This window comes from Balaenoptera ricei, chromosome 13 (assembly GCF_028023285.1).
Source record: "Balaenoptera ricei isolate mBalRic1 chromosome 13, mBalRic1.hap2, whole genome shotgun sequence".
NCBI classification, from domain to species: domain Eukaryota; kingdom Metazoa; phylum Chordata; class Mammalia; order Artiodactyla; family Balaenopteridae; genus Balaenoptera; species Balaenoptera ricei.
In genome coordinates this window covers 56,249,193-56,267,615 of record NC_082651.1, presented here as the reverse complement: position 1 = coordinate 56,267,615, position 18,423 = coordinate 56,249,193, and the positions used below count along the sequence as shown (strand labels likewise).

The 18,423-nt window shown below is 43.5% G+C and overlaps 2 protein-coding genes across 2 annotated transcripts in view; both read right to left on the bottom strand.

The window, feature by feature from the left end:
• Window positions 1-15,054, bottom strand: part of RTN4 (reticulon 4) — a 173,063-nt gene extending 158,009 nt beyond the window's left edge. The window contains exon 1 of the mRNA XM_059943338.1: window positions 14,978-15,054. The gene's annotated coding sequence lies outside the window, so the exon portion shown is untranslated. The remainder of the gene's footprint in view (window positions 1-14,977) is intronic.
• A 2,627-nt stretch (window positions 15,055-17,681) lies between these two features.
• The window catches only part of CLHC1 (clathrin heavy chain linker domain containing 1), a 78,884-nt gene continuing 78,142 nt past the window's right edge, over window positions 17,682-18,423 (bottom strand). The window contains exon 13 of the transcript XR_009506575.1: window positions 17,682-17,758. The gene's annotated coding sequence lies outside the window, so the exon portion shown is untranslated. The remainder of the gene's footprint in view (window positions 17,759-18,423) is intronic.

Sequence of the window (18,423 nt, the reverse complement as noted above, 5' to 3'; positions counted from 1 at the left end):
GAATGGATAAAGAAGATGTAGTACATATATACAATGGAATATTACTCAGCCATAAACGAAATAATGCCATTTGCAGCAACATGGATGCAACTAGAGATTATCATACTAAGTGAAGTCAGTCAGAAAGAGAAAGACAAATATATGATATCACTTATATGTGGAAACTAAAATATGACACAAATGAACCTGTCTACAAAACAGAAACAGAATCACGGACATAGAGAACAGACTGGTGGTTGCCAAGCAGGAGGGGGTTGGCAGAGGGATGGAGTGGGAGGTTGGGGTTAGCAGATGTAAGCTTCTCTATAGAGAATGGATAAAAAAACAAGGTCCTACTGTATAGCACAGGGAACTATATTCAATATCCTTGATAAACCATAATGGAAAATAATATTTTTAAAAAAGAATGTGTGTGTGTGTGTGTGTATATATATATATATATATATATATATATATATATATATATATATATATATAACTGAATCACTTTTCTGTACAGCAGAAATTAGCACAACATTGTAAATCAACTATACTTCAATTTAAAAAATAAAAATTAAAAAAATAATAAAGTTATAAAAACTTTCTAAGGTACCAGCTTCACTATTGAACATGTCTTATTTGGGGAATCCTGGATGAAGAGAGAAATCCCACTTCCATCTTTGGAGAACTTGACTGTCATCCTGAAGAAAGCACTTGTACTGGGTCAAAACAAGTACCAGTCATCTCACCTAGACATAAGACCACGTCTGCTTTTCTGTCTCCTGTTTCTCCATCCAGTGAACATTCTTCTCCTTGGCTGGGCAAGGCCTTAGGACACTGCCCACACTCTCTAGCACTGTTAGAGGATGAGGCTGTGATGATAGTTAAGCACCAGTGGGAGATCTGCTACCTGGCACCTGGCAATGGTCATCCCCTATGCTCAGCTGGCCTCTCACTAGGCCTAGGTCACCAGCTCTTGGGGCAGGAATGGGGAGAATAAGTACCATCTGTTACTTATTGTGACTTCCTCTCTACCTTGGGAATATAAATTTTTCAAGCTGTTTATCGGTATGGAACCCCTACTTTACAACTTAGGATGTGCTGGGTTTCCATTTTTAGAACACAGTCCTGATGTTTATGGGTTCCCGACTTGGAGCGCTTTTTGGCTTGCAGTACAAAGATGCTTCTGCTTCCCCACCAAGGTTTGCATCCATGCCCTGAATCAGGGCTGACTCCATGGGTTTGTAACCTGTGCAGTCATACAGGGCCCAACTCTCAGATTTGGTTCAATTCTCTGTGGCCACTCTCTTGAAATACCTCATAATTTTACCTTTGAATTTGTGTTTTGTAAGCAAAGTCTGATGATACAACAAAGCATGTGGGTGAGCAGAGGAGATACTCTGACAGCAGAGCACAAAGACACACACACACACACATACACACAAACACACACACACACTCCAGCCTGTGGGCACAGCAGGCAATGTGCTGAAGGGACAGCCAGGCCCAGATCTGAGCTCAGATTAGTGACAGTGGTGGTAGCAACAGAAGAAGCATTGATGGCAGTAGTGGCCACAGCCCCAGAAGAGGGAGAAGCTCCTCATGGAAGTAGTGCCAGTACAGCAGTGGGAGGCCAGCAGACCCACCATCCCCAGAGCCCATCCCTGCAGCATCCACACAAATAATAACTCTCCAGTCTGAGCTCTGGGATGGGAACTATTGCTCAGTCAATAAACAGGTGTCAGTAAATTATTATAAAATAAAATTGTGCACATGGACATTGCAATAAAACCTATCAGAAAGTTATTAGAATTCTTTAAATAGTTTAGAATTTCTGGTTTTGAAAAATGTTACAGCACTACAAAGCAAATATCCACAGACTTAGAAATAGAAAGTAAAGTTAAAGACCATTGCATTCAACAGAAAGGACATTATTTTCATATGAAGCTTCAGATAAGCCAATTATTAATAAAAAATAATTTTAAATTAATTAATTTTATTATAATGAAAGATAAAGCAATAGAATTCATAAATAAGCATTTTTAATTATATACAAATCATGAATTGCTTTCAATTTCTTATACAACCTCTGCAAGTTACTGGAAATACCAGAGGAAACATTAAAATGCCATTGTATAAATTTATATTTAAAATTAAATTCAGACTTACATGAAGCTGATCATCAGCTCTAGACGTACTAACATTTCTATTTTGAAATAATTTACCCTATTGTTTCAGTCTCTAAAATATACCTAACATTTCCAGTAAGAGTTGTACCACAGAAAGATCCTTCTCAAAATTAACGATTTTCAAAAATTATTTGAGATCTTGCATTTGCCAAGAGTGACTAAAGTCACTTTCAATTACATCAATTGAAAATGAAGTTACTAAAGTACAACTTTTGATGACCTAATAAATGAATTTGCAAAAAAGCAAACCAGTAAAATCTTATGATCAAGTTATTGCATTAATAAAGTATGATCATTTATTGTATTATGTAATATTATATGGCACCAAAAGCATGTTTGCGTTTGTAAGTTTATGTTGTAATTTATGTAACATTATTATGCCTATTATGTTTATAAGCTACAAGATCTTTTTAAAAGAAAAAGTTTTATATTTTAGTATAACAGCACTTTTCTTTCCTTCTTTTTGGACAAGGGACCCACATTTTCATTTTGCACTGGGTCCTGCAAATTATGTAGCCAGCCCTACCCTGGACCGTTTTCTAGAGGTGATCTGGCCACCACTGCTCTTTGTAAAGGAGGTCAGACAACTATCTCTTAGGCAGCTGGTCTTGGGAATCAAAATGACCCATTCAGAGATGGACTGGGGACCTTGTGTCCCGATTACACTGGCCCACAGCTGAGCAAAGGCAAAATAACACACAGGTCAGTCACAGGCCTCTTCTCTGTTGACCACAGTGGAATTGCCAGCTCCCCATACATAAGCTCCGCAGCCAGTTATGGCTGAAAGCATCATCCCAACCTCCCTCTCCTTCGTCAATGTCTTACTTGTCCTTCTCTGATGGATATCTGCATTACTCTGGGGACACAGCACGGAGCAAGACTGAAATCCCACTGAGAGGACTCAGCATAGGGTATGTTACCTTGTTGTTATTCAGACCCCAACAGCCAGTTTCTCAGCCTTTCCCTCTAAATCCTGTTTGGTGACTCCTGTTAGATACCCAGAAGCTGTCATAGGGTCACTTCACCAAGACAGTCAGAGTCTTGGCAATGGAGAAAAGCCCTGCAGGCACTTAAGGCTAAATCAAAGGAAAAGACCTTAGAGTGAGGAGTCTGGGACAGAAGCTGCCCCAGGTGATGCTCCACTGTCCTTCAGAACAGGGCGGGACAAACAGATTCGGCTGACAAGGTGATCTCCTTTGGATCGCTTCATTTCAGTTCACACAAATGACTCTGGCAAATTTGTAAAAAAACAACCACGCATAGGATTGTACTCGGGACATCTGAACCCTTCTCCAATTTCCACTACCGTACAGTTTGACAACTTGATGATTTCCTGCCCTGAGCTATTTTCTGTTTCCATGTGTCTTCATCACAAGTTCCTTGAGGACAGAGACCATGTCTTCTCCTTCACGTGTCCCTAAGGCTCCAGGTAAAACAACAATGCTATAGTTTCTAGAACACTAACATTCACTTTCTCATCCATTAACCCATCAATCCTCACAGCACACACCACGCCCTCAAGCCAGGATAATGCCCATTTTACAGAGGAGGTGATCAAGACCTGGAGAAGGTCACTGGTTTGCCCACACTCCACAACTGCTAAAGGGCAGAGCTAGGACCCAATCACAGACCTGTCTGATTCTGATCACAGCACCTCTGGGGAAGGGGCCATCTCTAACAAGGCAGGCATCACTCCTTTTTTGCACACTGCCTAGCACGGTTCATTACAAATGCAGATACTTGAGCGAGACCTTGTGATGATAGATGTTTTCATGTTTAGCAACAGAACCACAACTGCGTGTCTGCTTTTTCTACTACATGGCAGCACATCCTAAAACTACCTCTCCTGTTACGCCCATCTGCACTGTTCCAGGACTGCTGAGTGTGTCAACGACTTTGGGCAGGAAGGGATGGGACTCTCCACAACTCTGGTCTTCCCAGTGGCCTCACACTTTCTGCACCCTCCCAGGATGGAGTGGGCAGCAACAGCAGCTTGAAGCGCTCTGTCTAGACTTGCTCCGTGGCAGCAGTGACTATCTACAAACTGTGGCTTCTGTTCTTTGCCATCCTAAGATAAAGGAAATGTGGAGGTGTAGGCCTCCAGGGCATAGCGCCCCGACCTGGGCTTCTCTCCTAAGTGTCTAAGACCAAGCAGATGCTGGCCCACAGGATAGTCGCAACTCACTGCAACTTTAATAAATGTTTTCACATGTTTATAACCATGGCGTGAGGAAGGCCTACTTAAGGTTCAAAAACACAGAAGCCACGAAGAAAAAAGACTAAAGACCTGGGCCACATAATAATCCAAAATTTGGAACCATAAAAGATATCACAAAGTTAAAAGAAAATAACATATTAAAATATCTGCAGCATGTATAACAAGCTAGGGTTAATATTCAGCATATCAACAATTCTTACAATTCATTAAGAATAAGGTGAACCATTTAATAAAAAGGGGGAAAGAATATAAAGAGGCACTTCATAGTGAAAGAAATAGAAATGGCAAACAGCAAAGGAAAATATGCCATATCTCACTGTAAACAAAAATACAGTTAAAATACTAAAATATCATAGTTCATTAAATTAGCAGACATTAAAAAGAATATTAATATCCAGTGCTGGAATTTTAGTTGGATTTGCCAAGCAAAAAATGAGAGAAGACTCAAATAAATAAAATTATAAATGAAAGAGGAGACATTACAACTGGTAACACAGAAATACAAAGGATCCTAAGAGATTACTATGAACAAGTATAGCCCAGCAAATTGGACGACCTAGAATAAATTGATAAATATACAACCTACCAACACTGAATCATGAAGAATTAGAAAATCTGAACAGACCAGTAATGAGTAAGGAGATTAAATCAGTAATTTAAAATTTCCCAGCTAAGAAAAGTCCAGGACCAGATGGCTCCACTGGTGAGTTCTACCAAACGTTTAAAGAAGAATTAATGCCAATCCTTTTCAAACTTTTCCAAATAATTGACCTGAATAGACTTCCAAAGAAGACATACAAATGGCCAAAAGGTACATGAAAAGGTGCTCAACGTCGATAGCCATCAGGGAAATGCAAATCGAAACCACAATGAGATATCAGTTCACACCTGTTAGAATGGCTATTATCAAAAAGAAAATAGATAAGACAAATACTATATAATCTCGCTTATATGTGGGAAAAAAAGCCAAACTCATAGAAACAAAGTAGATTGGTGGTTGCCTGGGGCTATAGAGTAGGGAAAATGAGGAGATGTTGGTCAAAGAGTATAAACTATTACTTATAAGAGGAATAAGTTCCAGGGATCTCATGTACAGCATAGTGACTATAGTTAACAATACTGTATTGCATACTTGAAAGTTGCTAAGAGAATAGATCTTAAATGTTCTCACCATAACAACAGCAAAATGGTAATTATGTAAGGTGATAGATGTGTTAACTAACCTTATTGTGATAATCATTTCACAATATTTTTGTGTAACAAATCATCACATTGTACACCTTAAACTTACAGAATGTTAGACATCAATTATATCTCAGTAAAGCTAGAAGAAAAGAGAGAAAAAAAAAATATCCGGTGTTGGGAGTTAGGAGGGCAGTTAGGTTGCATCAAGCTTTAAAATGTGTTCTGCTCTTTGACTTGGCATTCTACTTCTAACAGCTAACCTAGAGAAACATGTGCACTTGTGAATAAAGAAGCACGGGCAGAAATGTTAATTATAGCACTGTTTATAAAAGCATAACATTGGAAATAACCTAAATGTCCTCTAGTAAAGGCATGGCCATAAGGCACGGGACAGACATCGCAGGGAACGTTATGCAGCGGTTAGAAAGAATAGGTAATATGCTGAGCACTGACATGGAAAGATTTCCAAGACACAGGACGTGAAAAAAAGTGAATTGTTTAACAACATGCATAGTGTAATCTATATTTTAAACATGTAACCCCATAAAACCACACATTTCTATATGTACATATATGTATGTGTAAATGGATAGAAATACCTCTGGAGAAAATACTAAACTGGCAGTAAGTTCTCTCTGGGTAGCAGAGTGGGTTTGGGGAGGCAGCAGCGGAGGGGCTCTTGCTATGACTGTTCTGTTGGCTGATATTTTTACAAGAAGAATGTATGCATATATTACTTGTGCAATTTTAAAAGAAAAAGGAATTAACATAGGTCCAGGGTTGCTAAAGGACAGACCTATCAAACCCATTAGGTCTACCCTCCCTTTGGGGGCCCAAGTAGCCCAACTGGGGTCTGGAGAGGGGGGACGGGGTAGAGAAAAGGAGCCACCACCTGCCCAGTGTCAGCCCCCACCCACGTGCCAATAAGTCTCCTGACTTTCTGACAGATGTTATTCTATTTTCCACTGTGTCTCAGGTCAGGCTCCCTGAGAAACAGACTCTGAGACTGAGATTTGCATGCAAGAGGTTTGCCGGGAAGAGCTCTGGGGAACAGCACCTCTGGGGGAGTGAAGACAGGACTGAGCAGAGGGAGAAGCTGGGCTGTGGTGCTGTCACAACAAAGGCCTTAGCAGGTCCCAGAAGGAGCTCTGGAGCTGAGAGGGCTCTTCAGAGTGGTCCCAGCATGGGGGGAGGGGGCTGGGCCTTCGCACCTCCGCATGACCAGTCACTGGATGGGGGCTGCCTCTGGGAAAGGAGTGCAACTTTGGCCAAAGCAACTCACTTCAGCTGAGAGGCCGGTCCTGGGACAGACTAGGCTGTGGGCAGCAGTTGGGAGGAATGAACACCTCAGCCCTGAAGGGGAATCTGGAGCTAAGTGAGCATTTGTCTCAATGTCGATTCCTTCAAAGATGTCAGGTTGCAAAAATGAAGAAATAATTCAGACTGACCTAGCACCAACTCTAGCAGGTTCAGAGCTAAGCCTCTAAACTGCATTGTCTTCTTTAAACCTCACAAGTCTGAGCTGAGTACTAATATTATCTGTTTTACAAGTACTAATATTATTTGTTATATAGATGAAATTGAGGAAATTGAAGGAATTATACAATAATTATACAATACAGAGGAAACTGAAGCTCAGAGAAGTAAAGTAATTTGCCTGAGGTCACACAGCTATCAAGTAACACAGAAAGGTTTCAGTCTAGGTCTGGCTGATTCCAGAGCCAGCAAGAGGGGAGGTGGCTTACAAAAAGCTCAGCCAGGACAAAGAAAAATAAGAGCAACAATGGAGAGGTGTTAAGAAGGTAATTAATACCATTCTTCTGAATAGCAGGTTGGAACAGAGATGTCCAGGAGCCACACAAAAAGTCCTGGGCCCCCTGTTTGTCTTCATTGTATACAGAAAATCAAGTATTTAATTCCCTACATATTGTATGATGCTAATTTTAGCATGTTTTAAAACATGCAAATATTTACTATTTATTATAGTTATCAATATTTACTATTATTTATTATTGATATATATATTTTTTAATACAAACAAATTAGTATAAGTATAAAGACATGCAGGAGAGAGATAAACACCTATGGAGGGAGGGGTGCTGGATGAGAAACCATTTAAGAAGCTTCCATTTATATTTATATTATACGAATTCTTAAGCTGGGTAAGGAGTACAACAATATTTGTTATATAATTGTCTCTACAAAAAGTAGAACGAATAATGCCTTTTGTATTTTGAAACAGTTCATAATAACTGTTTTTCAAAAAGAAAGGTGTTCAGATAAGAAAGCTTATAATAGCTAAACAGTAGCCCATTATTTAAACTTGTATTTGTTGTTTGTTTATTTCGATCCATACTCTAATTTGAGGCATTATATGGCTTAAAAATAGAAAGTACCTATTAATAAATGTGCAGGTCCTTTAATGAAGACTCATTATAGAAAAAACCCTGGTGAGTGTGTGCAAAGACAGCCCATGTGCCAAGTCTTTAACCTAATTCTAATGATGTACCTACTATCCACCTGGATCTTTTATGGAAAGAGGATGAAAATTATAAACACACATGTAATGTATATACAGGATTGAGGAGGGCTGGTTTTAACACAGGAAGCCACTGCCTCCCTTCCCCCACACACCCTGATCACGTGATCCACCGCCCTTCGTTCTATCACAGTCTTCCACTCATGGGGGGCACAGAACAGTAGACCTCTGGTTGCCAAATATACAGGCTCCACCTGCCCCACCAGCTGCCCCAGGGTTTCTACTAATCCCTAAGGACATCCCTAGCTCTCCTGGGCTATAGATGACCCAACTTCCTCCTCCTAAGATTTGACTGCAAAAGTGCTTGGGGCCATGTTCCTGCACTAGGGGCAGTGGAGAAGGGGGTGCAGAAACCAGAGATGAAGAGCACACCCCACACTGCTTTTGGGGAGTAAAAGCCCAGCGACAGCTGAATCTCTGAAGCTGCCCATTCCCTTAAGAATCTGGAGAGTCAGGGACACCAATTCCCCCTCCTTGGCTCCTTGGGGCCTCTGGGTTCCCGTGGGGGGCCCCTCTGGGGAGCAGGTTGGCTGGGAACCACACTGTCACGTGTGGCCTCTGGCTCCGCGTCCACTGATCAACCACAAGCCAGTGAGTGTCGCAGTCGCACAGGACAACAAGAAATGACCTTCAAGCAGATGGCTCACAGGCCACAACCAAGACAGCAGTTTTTAAAAGTGTTTCTAACAATATTTTGTAAAGCTCCCAGTATTCTTTTACTGGTTCAAACAAACAAATGGAAAAAGATTTTTGAAGTCAATCAGGAAAATTTAACACATTATTATATAATGTTTTTTAAACTACTGTTAATTGTGTTGGTTGTGCTAATGGCATTATTTTGTTCTGTCAGAAGTCCTTACCTGTCAGAGATACTTATTCAAATATTTATCCATAGAATGATGTGACATCAGGAATTTGCTTTAAAAACCACCAACAAAACAAAGTAGTGGTGTGAGGAGTGAAAGAAACAAAAATGGCAGTGTGTTCATTGTTGAAGCCAGGTGATGGGTACTACACTTTCTACTTTTGTGTATGTTTGAAGATTTTAAATAAAAAATTTAAAACTGATCTCTTGAGGGGTTAGTTTCTCACCACACATACATACCTTTTTTGTTTGTTTTTTTCCCTTTCTCTGCCTTTTTTCACTTACAAAAGTAATATGTTCTTGTAAAAAATGTCAAGCAATACAGAGGGCTATAAATCCACTTTCCATTAATAAAGGCAAGAACTGTGTCATGTGTGTTTCTTGTCACCTCATCCTTATGCAGGACACTGTCCAGCACCCGTATGTGCTCAATTTAATGCAGTTAGAATCACTGCCCCTCACACAAGACTGGAAGGGACCTTTAAGGTTGTTTATTCCAATTCCTTCATTGTACAGATGGGGAAACTGAGACCCTGAGGAGAAGGTAACTTGGTCAGGGGCCCTGAGCTGGTTAGTGGCAGAACTATAAAAAGCTCTCACAATCCTTAAGGTAGCATTTGTTGGGTAACTCCCAAGGAGATCCCTCAACCACAGGGCTGGTGAAGCCCCGATTTGTCCTGTCACCAGCACCTCCCATTCCCCCCACCCCTCTGACCCCTTCTTGACAGGAGCTGAGGGCATTGAGAGGGCAGATCCCAGACTCAGAGAAGGCCCCTGGGTGAGGTCCAAGGCTGTTCTGCACCTGCACTCTCCCCAGCTGCAGCCCCAGACTCACTCCACCTCTCAGAAGCTGATACCCACACAATGGGTGCCCTCCTTAGCTCCGGGCAGCTCCTCTTCCTACCCCAGTACCCACCCCCTGCATGCAGTCAGTGAAGTAAATTTGTGACCTCATGCAAAAGGGAAAGTATTATAAGAAGGTGTTCTCTTAAAGCAAACAGATATGCTACTTTTCAGGCTTAAACAGAGGGTAGGATGGGAGGTGGGAATTCACACAAAATTCTAGGTTTATGATCCAGACTTTCCAAAGCCACTCTCTGACCCACAGCCCCACAGGGCCCAAGAGCTTCAGAGCCACAGAAAGGGCCAGCTCAAAACTATTCCAGCTGCAGATTTGAGCTGTTTGCCCAGGATTTGCCCAATCTGAGGAGAGGGGAGGGAGATTCACGAGAGGGTCTGGATTTGTGGTGTCCAGCATGGTAGCTACCGGTCAGTGCGGCTACCGAACACTTGAAATATCCAGTCCAAAGTGAGATGTGCTGTCTCTATAAAATGCATGCCAGATTTCAAAAACAGTACAAAAATAAGAATGTAAAAAATCTCATTAATAATTCTTATATTGATATGTTAAAATGATAATATTTTGGATATATGGGGTTAAAATATATTATTTAAATTAATTATTGTTTCATTTCTATTACTTTATTGAAGTATAATTGATGTACAATCAACTCCATGTACTTAAAGTGTTCAATTTGACAAGTTTTGACATGTACACACTGTGAAACCATCATTACATCATATAATGTACATGTCCATCACCCGCAAAGAGGTTTTCTCATGCCCCTTTATAGTCCCTCCTTCCCACTGCCCCCCCATCCTAAGATAATTAAGGATATTCAGTCTGTCTCTATGGAATAGTTTGCATTTTGTAGAATTTTATGTAAGTGGAATCACATAGTATGCATAATTTTTTACTGCTTTCACTCAGCATAATTATTGTGCGATTCACTCACGTTGTTATCAGGAGTTCATTTTTTTAATTGCTGAGTGTTATTTCATTATATGAGTCTATCATAGTTTTTTTATCCATTCACCTGTTGATGGACATTGGGGTTGTTTCTGTTTGGGGGCTATTACAGATAAAGTAGCTATGGACATGTGTTTATCTGTTTCTTTTAACTTTTACTTTTTTTTTTTAATGTGGCAGCTACGAAATGTAAAATGTGCTCACGTTGCATTTCTATTGGACAGGGCACACTTAGATTCTCTTCTCAGCCTTCTGCTTTCCTGGCTCAGGCCAATTGTGTTTAATTCAACCAACTGGTGCCCTGGGCCAGGTGCAGAGCCAGAGCCGGGAGCTGTTGCTACAGAGGTGAAGGGCCTGGGGAGAGGGGGGCCCTGAGTACGTCACCCCTCTGTGCCCCCCAGACCCCCTTTTCCAGGAACTGTCTCAAGGCACTAGCCACGGGGCAGGGAGGTGGGAGGCAGATGCATAAACAGTCACCTTGAATTCAACATCAGAAGCCAGAGAGAGATGCATAAAGGCTCAGGTGATGCAGAGGAGGAAGCATGTGTGTCTGGGGAGTCTGGGAAGTTTTCCCCGGGAGATGACATTTGCACTGGATCTTGGAGGAAGAGAATTCACCAACCAGAGTGGGGGGAGGAGTTTCTAAGTGCAGGGGAAAGTTCTGAAATTCCCCAGGGCAAAGCAGGTTCCAGGAACTGGGAACTCTGTGCAGAGAGGAGGGCATCAGCTGGGGTGGAGAGAGCTCAGGCTGGAGAGGGGCTGGTGGGCCAGAACAAAGGGCCTGCTATGCCATGGGGGAGAGGCTGGTCCTTACCCTCCAGGCAAGGACACTAGGGAGCCAGGAAAGAGAACCAGGCCAGACTGCACTTTAGAAGAACCTCCAGGGGAGGCAAATAGGAGTGATGAGTATTTGGACCATGCCAGTGGGAATAGACAACAGGGACTAAGTCCTGGAGAGTTCAGAAGCTGGTTGGACACGAAGTGGCAACTAACCCGATGTGAGGCACACAGAAGAGCACAACCCTGGGGTCCTTACAGCTGGCGCTCCTGGGTGGTTGCCATCCTCTCTTGCCTAGATTCTGGCTACATCCCCCCCACAGGTGTCCCTCTCACCCTATCCAGGCCACCCACCCCAGTGTTGGCACAGAGAGATTTAACTCCACAATTGTCTCCTCCCAGCTTAGTGTCCCCTGTGGCTTTCCACCACCTGTAGGATGAAATCTCACTTCCCTTAGATAGGCACAAAGCCCTGGGCAAGCTGGGCCCACCCACCCAGGTGTGCGCGTGCACACACACACACATACACACACGGTGCAATAGTGCCCTGGCTCTCCATCCCCATGGTCTCTCGGCCTGAGGGCCTTGTCACATGTCTTAGCCTAGACTGAACACAAAACCCTCCTCCTCTTCCAGGCACGGTTTAAGGCTCCTTCTCCAGAAGCTCTCCCTGAGGGCTTCAGACCCCTGTGCTCAATACATACCGTGCATCTATAACCTCTTTCATGCTCACTAAACTGTCACTTCTTGAGGGCAATGTCTGTCTTTTGTTTCTGGAGCTGGAGTACTGGAGACAGAGATATGAGGGTAACCTGATGTTGGCAGTAATTGCCTTAGGAAGGCTGAGGTGAGGGCAGAGCCCCAAGGGCAACACTCTGGGCACCAGGATTTCTGACCCAACACAATGTGGAAATAGGGTCAGAGGTGATCGCTATTCTCTGCTCTGAAAAGTCTTGGGAAGGCTTATTTTGTCACAGGGGAAAGAGCTGTACGGAGATAAGAAAAAACAGCCAAAGGTCCCTGGCCTTAATATGATCATAATTAAGATGAGGATGATAAAACAAGCACACATAAAAGACATCAAAACATTGGATGCCCAATGTTTTAAAAAGAGCAACAAATAAATGTGACTTACAGGGCAAATCTGCATGGAATTAACCAAGTATTTATTGAGCTCTTACAATGTAGTCAGGTCATCCTGGAGCTGTAAAGGATGCCACAAGTGAACCTAAGCTGCCTGCCTTTGTCTCAAAGTGTTACCACTCACGATAAATGTCACAGGTGTCTGGAACGGGGCTTTCAAACTTTACTGTGCATTTGGAATACCCAGGGGTCTTGTCCAAATGCAGATTCTGATTCAGTAGTTCTGGGGTGGAGCTCAAGATGCTACATTTCTCACAGGTTCTGAGTGGAGGTCCCAGCTGCTGGTCAGGGCCCCACTTTGAGTAGCCAGGACCTTAGTGAATGAAGAGAACCACGTGAGCTGGAGCGTTCAGGGAAGGCTCCATAAATGGGACTGAAGGAGCGGGGACGAGACGAGGCAGGAGGGCATTCCAGGGGCGGGCAGCCTGAGCAGGGACATGGGACAGAGGCAAGCTCACAGAGGGGGAGAACCACGGCGCAGGAAGTCCATACGCTGGAACTGAAAATTCTCATTAGCCAGCAGCAGGAAGTGCAAGGGACTAAGTTATGTGGAGTCTTCAATGCCACACTAAGGAGCTGCAATTTAATTAAAAAGGGAAGAGTGAGCTGGGGTTGGTTCTTGAGTCATATTTGGCTGACACATTCAGGAAAAGTAGAAAAAGAGTAAGGAATATATATCCATGCAGAGGATGAGGGGAAATGGAGTACAGTTTCTCTCACTTCTTACTTCAAGGCATTCAGTTCAGTTCCTTGAGGCCGCGTCTCCATCCCCTACCCTCCATCCCTTTGCCTCAGTCCAGGCCTTGCTCCCTGAGTCCTTGGCTCTAGAAGCCTTTTAAGTCTCAGATGATCCATGAACACTGGGAAAGAAACCTGCGGTTCTGTGCAGCCTTTCTTTCTCTCCACGGATGCATAAACAATTCAACTGCACATGATAAAAGCAAGGGGAGGGGGGATCCACATTAATTTCCTCGAGGCAAATGATAAGCTGGCAGATTTGGCTCTATGGGAGGAGATAAAAGCTCCAAACACAGCCGAATGGCTCTCGGGATCCGAGCCTGGTACGGATGCAAATTAAAATAAAAACTATATAAACAGCAGCACAATGGCACCATTCAGGCCTCCTTCATTAGAAGCCAGCTCTCCAGCACCACTGCCCACAAAGACAATTTCCCTTTCTTCTCCCTCCTAACGAATTTCCAAGCTGGTCAACAAAAGGAGGCTAAGGACAAAAACAGTTCTAATTGATGAGGCTCTTGGGAGAGGGTCGTTGGGGAGATTCATTTTATGTGTGCAAATCAAAAAGCAAATGTGATGTGTCAGACCAGCTGAGGACAGGCCTCCCGCTGGGGGTGGTAGATGTGCCAAGTCCCTCCTCTCAAGGCTCCATACAGCCAGATAACAACCCAAAGGTCACATGCACCAGCCAGGCCTCCCAGAGCCCGAAAGAGCCAGCTTCCTCAAATGCTGCCTTGCACAGGGGGACCCCATTCAGCATCCACGCGCAGGATGCAACAACTCGCTACCATGGCGGCCTCTCCTCTGTATTGCAGAGGACAAAGTTCATTCATTATATTACCATGAAGCATCTTTAAGGTGGGCAGTCACTGGGGTGAGGAGACTCAGTTTTAGCAAAATCCACCACGTATTGAACGTTCAGGCTCTGGGGGGAATCTCTGCTCACAAACCACAGGTATCCCTGATTTTTTCATTTCTAATCACCTACGCCACTTCAGAAAACTCTTCAAGTGACAGTGCTCTCCACCTGTATCGTTCATCCGCATGACTTGCTCTGCAGCCATGAAGACTTCTTCACTTCCAGATCCCTTCACACTCATCTCCCAACCCACACGCCTCCCCAAACTTGGAATTCCCTACTACATCCCTGCTCTCCATCTACATCCTCTTCGCCTCATGAACCTCATGTTTCCTCATTATAAGATGGAGTGATAATCCTTGCTCCACTCATCTCATGGGCTATTGGGAGACTCAAATGAAATGAACATGAAAGCAACTATAAACAGCATACATATTTCTGTTTTAACAGAAATGTCTTAGCTGAGGCTATAGCACTGGACCATTTAGTGACTGCCAAAAATCTCTCTCTTCATTGTTAAATGAGAATTTTTTCAGCCAATAGGACAAATGAATATTTGTCCTAACCATCAACACCAAAAGGAACTCCCAACAGTTTTAAATGATGGAAACCCCAAACAGCCAAAGCGAGCCATCCCCCACCTTGGCCCCTTCATTTTTCCCCAGATTATCTCACCAGCACATGCCTGGTATTCACTCTCTGCTTCACCCAGTTTATGCTTCCGGCCACACTGATCTGACGTCAGGCCAAAGGGCTGGTGCCTGGGAGAGGGAAAGACCAAAGAGAGTAGTGAGGCTGGGAGGATGTTTTTTCTCCAACTCTGAATGTTGCTTTACTTTGCCCCTTTAGGGAAGAGCCCACCATTTAGAAAATGAACTGTGTTTGCAGTCTAACCGGCAGCAGCTGCTGTGGATGGGAGGCCCTTTTCCCACTTGTAGGCTAAGAAGCAAAGGAGGAGTGAAGAGAGGAGAGAGATATGAAAGTCCCATGACCAGACTGCCCTTTCTAGCCCTCCGCAGCCAGCCGGGTGGTCACAGAGCTCTATAGTTATTCTCTCATTTTCCCAGCTGATAAGGATAAGGGAGGTGCTATCTGCCACAGTCACCCCCAGCTTTAGGGCTGGTGGTTAATAGCACATGACCCAGCACTATTTTCCTCAACACTTCCAAGCCCTGGCTGCCCTGGACAATGCTGCTGAAAAGATAACAATGTGGGGTTGATATGCTCAGGTCTTTTCCGAACCACACTCACATTACCACTTGTGTGAGTTTCCTAGGGCTGCCATAACAAATTACCACAAACTGGGTGGCTTAACACTATAGAAATTTATTCTCTCACACTTGTGGAGGCCAGAAGTTCAAAATCAAGGTGTGGGCAGGGTTGGTTCCAGCTGGAGGCTCTGAAGGAGAATCCATTCCGTGCCTCCACCAGGGGCAATCTACGGCATTGCTTGGCTTGCGGCTATATCGCTCTAATTCTTGCCTCTGACTTCACATAACCTTTTCCTGTGTCTCTGTGTGTCCTCTCCTCTTCTTATAAGGGCACCTGTCATTGGACCTAGGGCCCACCCTAAGCTCAGGATGATCTCATCTCAAATCCTTACATTATATCTGCAAAGATCATTTTTCCAATAAGGTCACCTTCACGGGTTCCAGGGGTTAGGACTTGGACATATCTTTGGAGGGGACCACTATTCAACCCACTGCAGCCCCCAAGCAAAGGGGAAGGGACAAGAGAAGGACACTACGCTGAGCCTCTGTTGAAACCTGCAAGAATTCATGGGGCAAAGTGGGAAGGGGAGTTATTCAGCCAAATTATGGTGGCAAGGGCTGTGGGATACTGAATGGGACTTCAGCATGGCTGCAGTAGGGAGGAAGGGACACTGGCTTGGGATCTGCCCTCCACTGAGACCCACAGAGGGCACCAGGTGGCTGCAACAACAAAATAACAGGGAAAGAGCCACACCATCCATCTCTCCCCCCACTTACCCACCATCTTCCTCCCACCTCACTTACCCCTGCTGGGTAACCTATGAATCAGCCTCCTTTTTACCCTCCTGGGGGTATAAGCGAGGCGGCAGCCTGGGATGAGCCCTGGAAACTCTCCCAGCAGCCTGTTAGTGAACTTTGCCTGCCTGCCTGCCTGCCTTGTGGAAGTCAGGCAGCTCTGTCCACTGAGGGGCTGCTCAGATGACTGTATTTCCACGCCTGGTTTGTGAACACAGATTCAGCACTTAACTGTCTTCTGCTGCTGTTCATGCTTACAAAAGGAAAAGCCCTCCAAAACTTAGTTCACAAAATCCAATTTAAGGATCAGAAAAAGGTATGCCAGGTACAAAAATTCTAAAAGGTCCTTTCTCCAAGGAAGAAAATATTGACTGAATCACCAATCCCAAGTTTCAAAAGGAACAGTTCCTTAGGTTTCCCTCCAAGAAATCCCTTAAATGTGTAAATAGAGAAGATTTGTCAGTGATAGTTACCAAGAAAACTTCTGAGGCCTGAGATGGCAGGCCTTCAGTCAAGACCATGCCTATAATATGTCGTTAGGTCTTGTTTTTTAGGCCTGGAGTTCATTAACTGTCGGAAGTCAAACTTTTCCCTACAGTGCTAGGAAGAGGAAGTCTGGCAAATGGGGTCTGAAAAACTTCTATGGATGAGTTGAGGGGCAGGTATTTGTTGAGTGTGTACCTTGTGTGGGTCACTCTGCTAAATGCCAGGGATATAGCCAGGTACAGCAATTCAGACATGGCCCTGCCTTCATAGAGAGGGAGGAGGGGAGACGGTAAGCTGACTATCACAAAAATAACCATAGTTGAGCTAAATGGTACAAAGCAAGAGTATGGACTGTCATGGAATCATACAACAGGGCACTTGCATACCTAAGAGATGATTTGGATGGAAGGTTTTGTATAATACGTACTCCCTCTCCTTCTTTCTCAAGGATAGTGGATGGAGGTCCTTGCCCCTCTAGGAGCTACAAGTATTTGAAGCAAATCTTCAGACAGATTTTGGGACTGTGTGCCCAATGAACCTAGAGGGGATACTAGAGTCCCTGAGAGTGGAAGAGAGATGCTCTTGGAAAGATGAAAGCGACAGAAGCAGGTCCCCAAGGCTGAGATCAGAAAATAAGACTCTAACAACCTCATACTTAGGATGTATGTTAGGATGGCTATTATCAAAAAAGCAAAGGAACAAATGTTGGCAAGGATGTGGAGAAATTGGAACTCTTGTATATTTTTGATGGGAATGTAAAATGGTGTAACTGCTACAGAAAACAGTATGGAGGTTCCTGAAAAATTGCCAAAAAAATTACCATATGATCCAGCAATCCCACTTCTGGGTGTTTATCCAAAAGCATCAAAATCAGGATCTCAAAGAGATATTTGTACTGCCATGTTCACTGCAGCACTACTCAGAAAGAATCAGCCACATGCCAGATGGAAGGTTTGACTTTCAACTGTTGACAACAAGGATAAATTTTAAGGACACTATGCTAAGTGAAATAAGCTGGTCACAGAAGAACAAATACTGCACGAGTCTACTTATATCAGATATCTAAAATAGCCAAACTCATAGAATAGAGTAGAATGGTGGTTGCCAGGGGCTGGGATGAGGGAGAAATGGAGTTGTTGTTCTTCAGGTATAAAATTTCAGTTATGCAAAATGAATAACTTACAGAGTTGTAGAGATCTGCTGTGCAACACTGTGACAATAGTTGACAACATGCAGTTCAAAATTTGTTAAGAGGGTAGATCTCATGTTAAGTGTTCTTACAAGGGAAGGAAGGAAGGAAGGAAGGGAGGGAGGAAGAAAAAGAAAGAGAGAGAGAAAGAAACAGTAAAAGAAAAGAAAAGGAAAGAGAAAAGAAAAGGAAAAAGGAAAGAAAGAAGATAGGACTTTAGACCAGGGGTTGACTAACTGTGGCCTACGGTCAAATCCAGCCTGCTGCCTGTTTTTGTAAATAACACTGTACTGTAACATGGCCACACTCATTTATTTACATATTGTCTGTGGTTCTTTGGCACTTCAACAGCAGAGCTGAGTGGCTGTGAAGGAGGCTGTATGACCCACAAAGGCTGAAATACCTGGCCACACTGTGCAAGGGTGTCAGCTGTTGGCTGT